Source organism: Arachis stenosperma, chromosome 9 (assembly GCF_014773155.1).
Source record: "Arachis stenosperma cultivar V10309 chromosome 9, arast.V10309.gnm1.PFL2, whole genome shotgun sequence".
Taxonomy (NCBI): Eukaryota; Viridiplantae; Streptophyta; class Magnoliopsida; order Fabales; family Fabaceae; genus Arachis; species Arachis stenosperma.
Window position 1 is genome coordinate 8,834,432 of NC_080385.1, and position 12,811 is coordinate 8,847,242.

A 12,811-nucleotide genomic window follows, 5' to 3' on the forward strand; every position below is an offset into this window, starting at 1 on the left:
TTGCGTGAGTTTCTTAATATTGGGGATATTGGTGGAGTTGAGAGATATGCTTTGCCAATTCTCAAAGCTTGTCAGGTGCTGCTTGAGGATGAGAGAACTTCATTGAGCTTGTTGCATAGGCTTGTTGGGTTATCACTTTGATATCATTAAAGTTCTTGAGGTGCTTTCAGCCTCATTTTCCTGACATTGTTGATTTGCTTCTCGGTTGGACGTTGGTGCCAGACCTTGTTGATTCGGATAGGAAGGTCTGATCGTGGATTCCGACGATGCCATCAGAGCAAACAATAACACGTAATAGAGAGAGAGAAGAGAAAAGGGGGGAGGCTAGCTCTCTGGAATAGATTTTGGTCTGGAAAAAGGTGTAAAGGAAGATGAGGGAAGACGATAGTACTAGTGGTGAAGATTGGAGAAAAGGGTAGTTTAAAAATTTCATTTAAATTTTTAGGGTTTGGATAATTTTGCATGCAAAAACTATTTTTATGGGTACAAATGGTAATTTTTGTTTTTGATGGGTAGATATGTCAGCGTCTTTAAATTTTGTGGATAGAAATGGTAGTTTACTCTTCAAAGTTATTCTTGTAAAATTGTTACTAAATTGATTCTAAATTTTTTGAAAAATTACGGACAAAGATATATTTGATTTAAATATAAATTTTTTAGAATAAAATTAAAATAAAGTAAAACTTAAGAATAATTTAAAAACTTTGAACAAACTTTAAGAATTAAAAGAAATACTTTACCTTAAATAATAATTTAGTTTGATTTATGTGTTAAGTGTTGCTACTTAGCTTTGAATAAACTATACTACTGTAAAAGACTTATAATAAGGAATTAGATATAGTAATAATCCTTCCTTGCATTATGTGACTATGTACTTTGTACTTTGAGTCAATATATGTGTTTTATTTGTTTATCAACTAGTCATGTGTATAACTAATTTGGGTTGGTCGAGTGGTCAACTCATTCGTCTGCTTAAGCAAGTGTCGGGGGTTCGAATTCCGTCTTGTGCATGCAGTAACTCATTGGCCAGTGACAGACCCTTAAATGGAGCTCCGATCCGCGACGGATTAATCTTTGATTTGTCGGGCTAAGAGATACCGTAGTATGAAAGCAACAATGCAGATAATTCGAGTGCTAGGACTTCTAGAAGAAATGTTATACTCACTGTTTTTTATATATATTATATGTATATTTTATACATTTGGTATAAAAAATGATTGATAAAAAATGTTAGAAAATAAAAATTTGTCAAGGTGTATATTTAGTGGTGTAAATATAATTTTTCCATTTTTATTTTTTATTTTGAATTTTAAACATTATTAAAAAAACTGAAGGAATAATATTATTATTAAAGAAATATAATTAAAGACTCAGAAAGTATTAAATTTAAATACTACACAAATGTAAAAAAAAAATGAGAATTTTGTTCTAAAACTTTAAATTAACAACTCCTCATTGAAGAACAACACTTCTCCCACCCCCACCCCCCAACCCTTCCTTTTTTTTCTATATATATGTGTGTGTGAAAGTACACATTCAAGATTCAGGTCGATCCTTAGCTATCTTGTCACTTTTTGGTTTGATTGCAACCGTCACCTTAAATTTATTTTTTATACACGTACTACAAACAATACAATGTGCAATGTACTATTTATATTTATGTTTATTTATGTTTATAGTACTGCTTTGTGATGGACCCCAAAAAAACTAATAATAATAATAATAATAACTAGCAGTGAAGATGAATAATAGTTAATGGATAGCAATCATGTTGATGGAGTCCTTATTTTGCATGTTGGCTATGGCAAATGCAGAGGGACATTGTGGCAGATGGCTCGAACCAGAGGATGAAAATTTGTTTTATATTGTTCACAATGACATAATAAATTGAATTCACTTGGATACAAACAAACATTATTGAATAAAAGTAAAAGGGCTTAAATAAATTTTAGGATAAATTACTTAAATAAATTAAAAGTATTTAGATAACGTTTGGTGGAGAGACAAAGATGAAAAGACTGAGACTGAGAGACAGGGACTAAGGGACAAATATTGAAATAAATCTCAGTATTTTATTTGGTGCAAAATGGGAGACAGAAATTGAAACAAGAATGAAATTCTAATTTAATTTGTACAAAAGAATAAAATTGGAATTAATTAATTAAAATAAAGGTATTTTAGGTCTAAAATATTATTAAATTTTCAGTCTCCATCTCTAAAAATTTTAATCTCATGTGTCCCTATTTTTTGGAGGTATTGAAATACTGAAATTTTGGAGACAGAGTCAGAAACTTTAGTACCAGTTTCTAAACCAACAAACATGATATTGAGTCTCAATCTTTCAGTATCAATCTCAATACCTCAAAATAAACGCTACCTTTGATATTATCTAATTGCAATATCTATAAAAAAAAAAACTTATATTTCGCTCCTCTTTTATTTTTGGGGCCATGGACGAAGCAAATGTATGTCTCTATTAACAAGATGGTATTGTTTATGTTGTTGAAAACATCAACGAAGAGGTTATGTAATAATATCTTTTAATTTAAGGGATTTTCTATTATATTAGAAATAATAATGTTATTGTTTATTAGAAATAATTTTAGAATGGTAGTAATATTATTGATGGTAGTGTTGTTAGATTAGAAATGATAGTGATATTATATTAAAAATGCTAGTATTATTGTTTATTAGTTTTGATAAATATCATTTGAAGTAAAATAGCAGTGACAATGGTGACTAGAGTTAGATAAAAATATTTGAGAATATGTGGTGGACATTGAATTAGGATACGGTTTAGGATAGTGAGTGATACGTTAGATATAGTTTGGATGGTATTAACCTATTTTAATTTATAAAAATTAAAATTTAGTAGTTAATTATTATTTTTAGAAATTTTATTAAATTTTTATTTTCATGTTGTAATTTAGTATGTTTTTTTATTTGGATTTCTAATTACTCAAATTATATATTTATCGAATATGCCTCTATACAACCATATCATTCCATACTTCAAGGCTGCTAACTTACATCATTATACTAGGCTAAATAACCATTGATTTAACTTATGCCTCTTATTAACTCATTTATTAACAGATGTCGTTCAAAAATATATACGTTTTATATTTCATTTGAAGAGTACACTATCATACTATTGGATATGATTTACTAGTTAGGTTTGCTTATTGATGGCGAGGCAGTCAGCGTCTTAGATTTCTCGCAATTCATTCCAAATGGAAAGTCAGTGTAAGTTTGATTTAAGGAGCTATTAGATGAGTTTCTGCCAACGAGATGCATCGATAAGATGACAATGACTTTCAAGTGGTTTCATAACATATTTAAGGTGCTCCTAGTAGATGCAAATGAGGAGATATGCTTGGACTTATATTATGATGTTGCTCTCCATTCTGCTATTTGGTGAGAAGACTCGGGCACAGGTGGTTCTTAGTGGTTCTCACTTCTAAAATTTTTTTGACAATGAAACAGAATTTATAAATCTTTATCGCATTCTATCATAAACGAATCATACTTAACAGAGGCTAACACCATGAAAATCAAGATCTTGTAAACTAATTTTTCCACATGCTTGATTCTATACATTCTAAATTTTTGCAATATATTGGTTTTCCAATCAGCAAAACTACTTGATTCACGGATAAAAACACTTGTTGGATTTTTTATTAGCAAACTTTATTGCATGGCATCTCTTTTGTTTTTTTTTTTTTTTAATTTTTTCTCTATGATGCACAAGAGCTAATAAATTTTTATCATTAGACATTATATTTAGCCACTCTACAATACATACACTCACATTCAAGCTGTATTTATATATCAATGTCTCTTCATAATTCGCTCCAATCTCAAACTGACTATTATTCTCTTCATAATTTGTGATTGTGAGCAGTGAATTATGCTTCTTCATAAATCGCTCTGTAGCTTCCAGCGGATTACCACATACCAGAATATCTTCATATAATTCACTTTAGCCTCCAGCAAATTATATAGAGATTCTACACCTTACAAATTCATTTTAACCTCCAACGGATTACATAAAATTCAATTAGGATCAAAACGTAACATTTTCATAACGCAATTTATAAACACCTATCTAATTTATAATCATATGATTAGATTATAATCTCCATTTAATTTCCTCAAATTATATTTTTTTTAATATATATAGAATTTTGATCAATGTTTCAAATGTGTAAATGACAAGGTTTTTTTACTGTTTCTTTTCCCTATCTTCATAAGGAAATAAGGGAGGGAAACATGTATAATCGATCATAGATCACATCTATATATAACTGAAGTGTGAGCACACAAAAACACCATCTATGTACTTTGCAATTAATAGGTCATCATCACTGCCATGGGCTTTTTTAGCCATGCATGTTATTGGGAACAATAGGGCCCCCTTCCTAATCTTCCATCTTCCAAAGAAATTAAAGAAGGCATATTAATTAATTGTCACAACAGAAGACATGTTCATTTATTGACATAATACCTAGTGACCCATTAGTTCTTTCACCTACTTGATCTACCTTAGTACAATACCAACGATCCACCCCATTATCAAACAACAACCCCCTCCCCCCAACCAGTCAACCACAACCACCCCCCCCCCCCCCTTCCGCCAAAACCAAAAACAAAAAAAAAGATTTCTCCCATTTTGTGGAATATGCTTGAAGAAACATGTTGCAAAGCGAAACCAGTATTAATTAAGTTGATCAAGTGATACGTAAGTTTGTTTCATTTTTATTGTATCATGTTCAAATATTAGAAATGGAAACAACATAGTGTACACACATTTTCCAAACTAAGTTAATCATGGAACTCCGCTTAGAAGATAATAGAAATCTTGACAATGTGTATAATGGATTTTGAATTTGGGTCAAATACATATAAAAAATAAAAAACACTCCACAAATGACCTAAATAAAAAAATTCACTCAATTATTCTAAAAAAATAACAATCTCAAACTCTAATTTATCAAAACATTTCACTTCAATACCATCTTCTCTCACAACCGGCTGCCACCCCACCTTAATCAATAATCATCTTACTTCACCGTTGTTGCTTGGCTTGCCACACGCCACGACCGGTGTTGCTCACCCATAGTGAAAATAACCATCCATACTAGGATAAAAATAATCATCCGCATACCTAATAAATTGAACATCCAACATATTTTAATTATATATAATTAAACTCAATCCAATTAAAATAATCATCCACATAACAATTAAAATAACCATTTGTATACCTACTAAAATGACCATTCTATAATATGCTCAGTTGTGACTGTGGCTAATTAAGTATCCCAAAGTCCAAATATCCTTTATGTAATGATAATGAAGCCTACCACATGTAAATTATCCAAGGCAATCAAACTCATTAAGAATAATGATGGTAGTCCATTTTACCCACCAAATTATGAAACCGTTCTCCAAATTATCAGTTCTATGTACATGCTTGTTTTTGGTCTCCACAGTGTCGGTATGTCTTCCTTCCTTCCATTGATGACGTCATCAAAGTTATTTTGATCGTGAGAAACTTACATGCGCCTCAATGCATGTACTTCAAAAGCAGTAAAGGAGATAAGTAAGACAAGGAAAAAGCACAAATGGAGTGATCAATTGTTGGATGCACTAATAAAACGCGTATGGAAAGAGAGAGAGACGGCGGTGGTTGAAAACAACGTCGATGTTGGCTTCCAATGCGGGAGAGAGAGACGAGCCTGGCAAGACGCGTGCGGGGAGATAGGACTTGCCGTCCGCGATGATGGCTGCCGAAAGAGTGGCGCGAAAACAGTGGCAAAGGGCGAGGCGCGTCGGGCTAACTGGCGCAGAGTGTAACAGCGGCGTGATGTGAGGACCAGAGAAGATAACGACGAGTTTTAGACGTGTATTGGAAGTTATGGTGAGACTAGGAATAATCGTATGTAGTGTGAATGAGTTTAAATGCTAATCCTAACTTTTTAAATTTTAATTTTATTTTCTTTTTTAATTCTATTATACACATTTTATACTAAAATTATTGTCTTCCCATACTTTCCCTTCTTGTAATAATACCTAGATATTGAAACAAACATATATAATGAGCTATGTAGTTTAGTATTATTGCTGCTTTCTAACATTGTTTTGAGGGGATTTATTGTCAAAGTTCGTAAGAACATATGTGATGGTTTAGCAAGAGATATTTAGCCTTTTTTTTTTTGAAACCTTAGGATAGAAATTAACAATTTAGGAGATTTTTTGATTTGGTCTTATAACAAATAAAAATAAAGCAAGACAAATAAAGAAAAAGGAAGATGATATAGCCATATACCATAATTCAATCTCTAAGCAAGTGCAATGAAGTTTACACTACCAAAAATACATTCATTATCGTCAGATTTATCAGCGGTCATTACCGGTGGTTTTACTGGTAAATTTTGTGACAGTTTGTGTAATAATTTCGTCAAGGAATAAACCCTACAGTCGGATTCAGCATTTCAGCAGAAAATCCAATAGTAATGAAAGGCTGAAAAACTATTTATTAGAACTACAACGGTAATTCATTTTTTGAAAAGCACCGTTTCGTTAAATGAAACAATTAATTACCATTGAAAAATCCGACAGTAATTTAAATACTTAAGGTCTGCGACTCCCCCCATTCTTTGAGACCTCTCTCTCTCCCCCCTCCCCTACCAGCTCTAGAAAAGACGTTGCAACTGCGCCACTAAGTCTTCGTCGTTGTTGTGCATGTCATTGTCGTCCCAGGTCTATTTGTCTCACAGCCGCAACCCCTCTCCATCTCTCACCGCTACTGTGAAGACCGCCGACCTCCACGGTGCCACACTGCCACCTCCAGCCACCACGCCATCTTCAGCTACCCAAGCAACAACCCTAGCCCTAGTTTTTTTTATTTGATTTTAGAAAGACCTTGACACTAACCCCCTAATTTAATGCCTCCCAGTCGCCATTTGCTGCCACTGCACATCCACCACCACCATTGCGTCTCCACTGCATCCAAGTTGCAGACTTTATATATATATATATATATCTTTTAAAAACTTTATTAATTTTATTTAGTGACAATTCTTTTTTAAATTGTGTTTTTTACTTTTTCTCTTTTAATTATATTACATTTTAATTTAAATTGTTTTTATTATCATTGTATTTACAGTGTGATAAATCTGATGGTAATAATTAAATTTTAATTTTTAAAATAATTATTATGATAATTTACCGTCGGATTTATCAGGGGATAAATTCGACGATAACACGACACGAAATCGAATACAAATTAAATTACGCCAATATTACCGTCAAATTTTCTTTGGCGATAAATTCTATCTAAGTTTGGCATCTTGAAACTGGTTACCGTTGAAAAAATCCGACGATAATTACTGATAAAATAGGTAAATTCGATGATAAGTTATTACCAACAAATTTTATACCGTTTGTTCTTGTCCAACGATAAATCTAATGGTAAACTTATCACTGTCGAATTTTTTAAAATTCTACTAGTAAATTTAACAGTAATTAGCAAATTTCTCATAGTATTATATCCGGTCTTTACTAAAAGTTGCAGTAAAATTATTACTATATATTGTTCAAATCAAATTAAATACGTCAAATTTGGTGAACTCACACTAAGTTCACCAACAGAAACTATAAGGACTCATTATTACCCGTGTTTCACTTTGGCATGACAAAATGAAGTTTAATATTTGAAAGCCGTTGTTTATCACTTCAATTCACCACTAATCAAATTTAGAAGAAAAGGGGTATTGGAACCTTAGAATTAGGTTGCGAGTTATCTAACCAAGTCATATTTCGAAGACAACATCACCAACTGATTATGAATTAAAGGTGGATTTCAGGGATTTGAACGTGAATTTAAAATAATTATTCAAGAAATTAAATTCGTGACTATAAAAGAGTTTTGACTTTAAGATTAGTCCTAGGATTATCTATCATAGTCCCTTCCAGAATATTAATAGAATTGGTGGAATTGTCCTAATAAGAAGTGAACACTAAAATCTAGAAAGTCTATTAATGTTTATTAATTCAATCAAGTAAAGTCCCAACAAGTTAACCACTCAATTGTAAACAAATTATTTGGAGTTATATATTACAAAAAAGACGCTGAATACTATTGAATTTACCGTTAGATTTAGCAGCGGACATTAGTGACGATTTTACCGGCAGATTTATCGTAAGTTTTGGTGTCACATTCGTCAGGTCAATGTAATATCGACAGATTTTCATTTTCGACGATAAATTCTCTCTCTCTCTCTCTCTCTCTCTCTCTCTCCTTACCTCCCAGACTCTCTATAACTCTCTCATCTCTCCTCTCCGTCAACATCTCACCGTTAGCCCCCTTCGACGGCACCCTCTTACTGTTCTGCTACCGCTGTTGCTGCAAACACTTCTGCCATGCACTACTTCTGCTCTTCTTCTTCTCCTGCTACTCTTCTTCTCGGCACCTGTGTGAGGAAGAAGGTCAGAAGCTCCTACCCAGCTATTTCCTTCCCCTGTTAAAGCTCATTTCAAGTAATGCTTCAGAACTTCTAAAATAGAATTAAGGTATGAGTTTACTTGTTATTATAAAATAGGATTTGTGTTGATTATTGTTGATTTGCGTTGATTATTCAGGTTGTTTAGTGAAGTTTTCATTATATATTTTTTTATTAACAATAATCAACTAATTAACTCAAAAAATAATTAACTCAAATAATAATAAACTTAGAAAATTAACAACATTGAACAATAACTCAATAATTAACTCAGAAAATAAACAAGTTAAGATTAACTCAGGTAATTAATAACAATCAACTAATTAACTCAGATAATAATAAACTTATAAAATTAATAACAATAAAAAATAACTCAACAATTAATTCAAAAAATAAACATATTAAGATAAACTTAGACAATTAATAACAATCAATTAACTCAGAAAATAATTAACTCAAACAACATCATAACAGAAATTAGAACAATGCAGTTAGTGATCTTATACGTATAGAACAATAAATTGAAATCAGAACAATAATTTAATACATGAACTAAATCTGAAGAACAGTTAAATCTCTAATACAAACATCTTAATTGCAAATTTTCTAATACATTACAAATTAAAAATAAGATAAATTAGGGTTTATGGTTTAACTATCAAAAACTAATAAGTAAGTTACCTGAAAATAGTGGCAGCTCAAAGGACTTTTCTGGCATGGTGGCAGCACGGACGGCGAGGTGGTAGCGGCGGTAGCCAATCAGCAGGGTTGCATAAGGGTTTTTTTAAATAAATTAAAAAAATAATAGTAAAAATGAGGAGGACAACATACCTGGAGGAAAGAAGGAGGCAGTTCCGGTGACTCAGGGAGCAACGGCGACAATGGTGGTAGCAGTGGCGGAAACAACGAAAACGGTAGTGATAGAACAACCAACACGTTGCAAGAAGTCCACGCAGTCTTTGAACGTTATTAGTGGTGGGCGACGTTGGTGGAGGGACTGTCGGAGGTGGTTTGTGGGGGGGGGGGGGGGAGAGAGGATTCGCGATTCGAATTTAGGATAGGACAAGATTAGCTGCAGATAAATTCAATGATAACGCTTTTGCATGCGAATGACCAAAACGTAGCATTGCATTAATTCGAATAAATCCGTCGGTAAATCTGATGGTAATGATGGTGCCAATTTTTTCTTTTTTTCTCATTTATTATTGCCGGCAATTTACCATTGGAAAACTAAATCCGATAGTAATTTTTTTACCCAACAAATTTATTGTCAAATCTGTCGATAAAATTTCCATTAATGTCCGACATTAAATCCGACGATAAATCTATCGATATTCAGTATTCTTTTGTAGTGTAAGGATGGATTATTGGAGCCTTGCAAGAGAAATTTTGAAATAATTTCAAAACTTGACTTGATGATAAGGTTCAACTTGTGGACCTAGAAACTTTGGTGCCATTTTTTTCCGATAGTTTTGGTTACAACAAAGCATTCAACACCGACAAAAAGCAGAAAAAATCCTAACTAGAACTAAATCTTTATGCATTTGCATGATTACACTAGGGGTGTACAAGGTCCGGCCCAACCCGAAAACCTGGCTCGGGCCCAAAGAATTTTGGGGCTTGTTGGCCCGGACCTGAAGTGGCCCGGGACTGACCCGGGAAAAAAATGAAGCCAAATGAGGGTATGAAATCGGGACCAGGCCATAGCTTGGGTCACTCGGCCCGGCCCATTGGAGGGATCAAATTCTAATTTTCTAACTAGGGTAAGGGGTCTAGGGCACGCTTGCATTCACCGTACACGTCTTCACTCTTCACGCAAGCTTCACTGCCTCTGCCTCCATGCCTCACCCCCCTCTTCCATGCACCCTGACCCTGCAACAGTGCCACCCTCAGAGCTCAGTCCCTTCAGCCCTTCCCCTCAAGCCCTTCCCCTCCGCTGCTATCCTTTCTGTCGCAGCCCTCTCTGTGCCTCTCACCAACCATCACACTCTTTCCCTCTCAGCCCTTTCTCTGTCTCTCAACAGCCACAATCACGACGCCAGTAACCGATCCCCATCCTCGGCTCCCAATGACGACGGCGACAACTGCAAATGGCGACGGAGCATTTCTGACCCTCAAGGCCTGAACGACGTCAGCGACCACTACAAACAGCGGTGGAACATCTCTGACTCAGTGCACTGCTTCTACCGCTGGTCTTCTTCTCTTCTTCTCTAGCCCCTGCTCAAGTTTAGTTCATGTAAATAATTTTTGTTTTGAATTTTTGATTAGGGATTTGGTTAATATGATTTCTGATTAGGAATTTGACTATTGAAAGTTATGATTAGGGATTTACTGTATTAATTATTGGAATTTGATGAGTGTTTTGGTTAATATAATTTCTGTTAGTGTTTTGTTCTAATTTAGGGTATTGATTTGGATTAGGGATTTGGGTAATATAATTCCTGTTAATGTTGTGTTATAAATATTATGAGTTAAAGTTCTATGTTTAGGAAGAACAAGACATTAGCATAATATTTTGTGTTATTTGTAGAGTAAAGTACCAACCTGGTCCCTGTCCATTTCCCAAAATGACAAGACAACCCTTAACCAAAAACATGTTCAATTACGGTCCCTGACCCTGTACTCCGTCTGCCAAGACGGTCCTTCTATCACTTTCAGGGCGAAAACTCGGCAGAAATTGCTGACGTGTGAAGGCAAGGGTATGACACGGATGGCTTGGGTGGTTACGTGGAAGATGGAATCCTACGTGGCTAGGTGAAATGGACAGGGTTCTTTCTGTCCTCGTCCACAACACAAAAATAATGGCGTTTTGAGGGTTCCAGGCTTCTTCATTAGACGAGTCTGGTCATCTATCTTCCCTGTTTCGTGTATGGAACTGATACCACCATGAGCAATAGCAGAGATCGTGGGATTGGAAGAGATGCGTCGGACGATGAGGGTAGGAGTATTTCTGTGAGCCTCGTTGGTAGCGCTGGAGCGAGGAAGAAGAAAAGATTCGTTTCCTCGAAATGCAATTGTGGGATTCATGCAATTCTATTCATGTCGTCAACACAGTCGAACCCTAAGAGGTTATTCTTTGGATGCCCAAATTTTAAGGTATGAAATAGTTAGTTATGTTGATATTCCTGCCAAGATCTGTAGCAAGCATCTCTGGATTGCATTTTGAGTTTTTCTTTTTTATACTGTGCAAACTGTAGAATGTCATTGCAAATATTTTCAATGGCTGGATGAATATATTTAACTATTTGAAGAGGAGCAAATAAATGATGACAGTCCTTATGCTCGGAATCCAAAGCAAAATCATTTTCTGGATGCAGCTGTTTGGATGGAGGAGAAAGTGACAAAGCTAGAGGACAGAATTTCTGGGTTAGAGTTGCAGATGAAAAATTCTAGCCACGTTAAGTGTAATAGGTGGTTTAGTTATCCATTGATAGCTGTTGTGTTTGTCTTTGTAGTTGAATTTGCAAATTATCTCATTTAGACTGGATAGCAGATAGTTAGTGTATGATGTTGGTTTTGTGTTGGAAGTGCCTGTTGCTGAAATAGTTGTATTGTATCACTTAACAGTGTAAATCTGAGTTTATTAAATGAAACATTTGTGTTGGTTGTTTGGAAAAATTTTATTGTGTCAAAAAATAGAATGTGTTATACTTGAATCCTTTCATTCCATGAAAAGTAATCCAGTAATAACTAACAGTAATATGTAATATTAACAACTGCAAACAGCCACCAAATGTCAACATGTTGTGCACAAAATAACTCTAAAAGTGGGAAACATATAGCCCTATACCAACATCAGCAACACAAAGATTAATAGAGTATTATAGGTCCTTAATTCACATATGCTATCAAAACAGAAAGCAAAAAATTGTTTGTGGTGGCTATATGTAAGCTAGTTTATCAAAAAGTCATCATCTACTTTTAACTTAATATAAACCTAGGACTACACTTCTAGTTCTTTCTAAGAGGCCTAAATCCAGGAGTGGGAATGAACTTGAATAGTCTTGATGTAGTTCCGGAAGTCGCTGTGGCCATTGTCTCGACACTAAGACCATGTTGTTGACGTTTAGGCATCTTTGATCCAGTAGGAATATTAATCTCATTGTTGGATGGAATTTCTGTGTTGGTAGGAGTGGGAGGCTTGAAGTGAGGTCCAATGATTGGAGGAATCTGATTCACCACAGAAGCTTGAACAAAGGTGGAGGAGATTGGTGGCCTAACAATCGGTTGCTTCATCCTTTGTGGAGGTGAGTTATTCAAGCTGGGGGTCTCAGACGCTTCCTGTAAACCAACAAGATTGCATT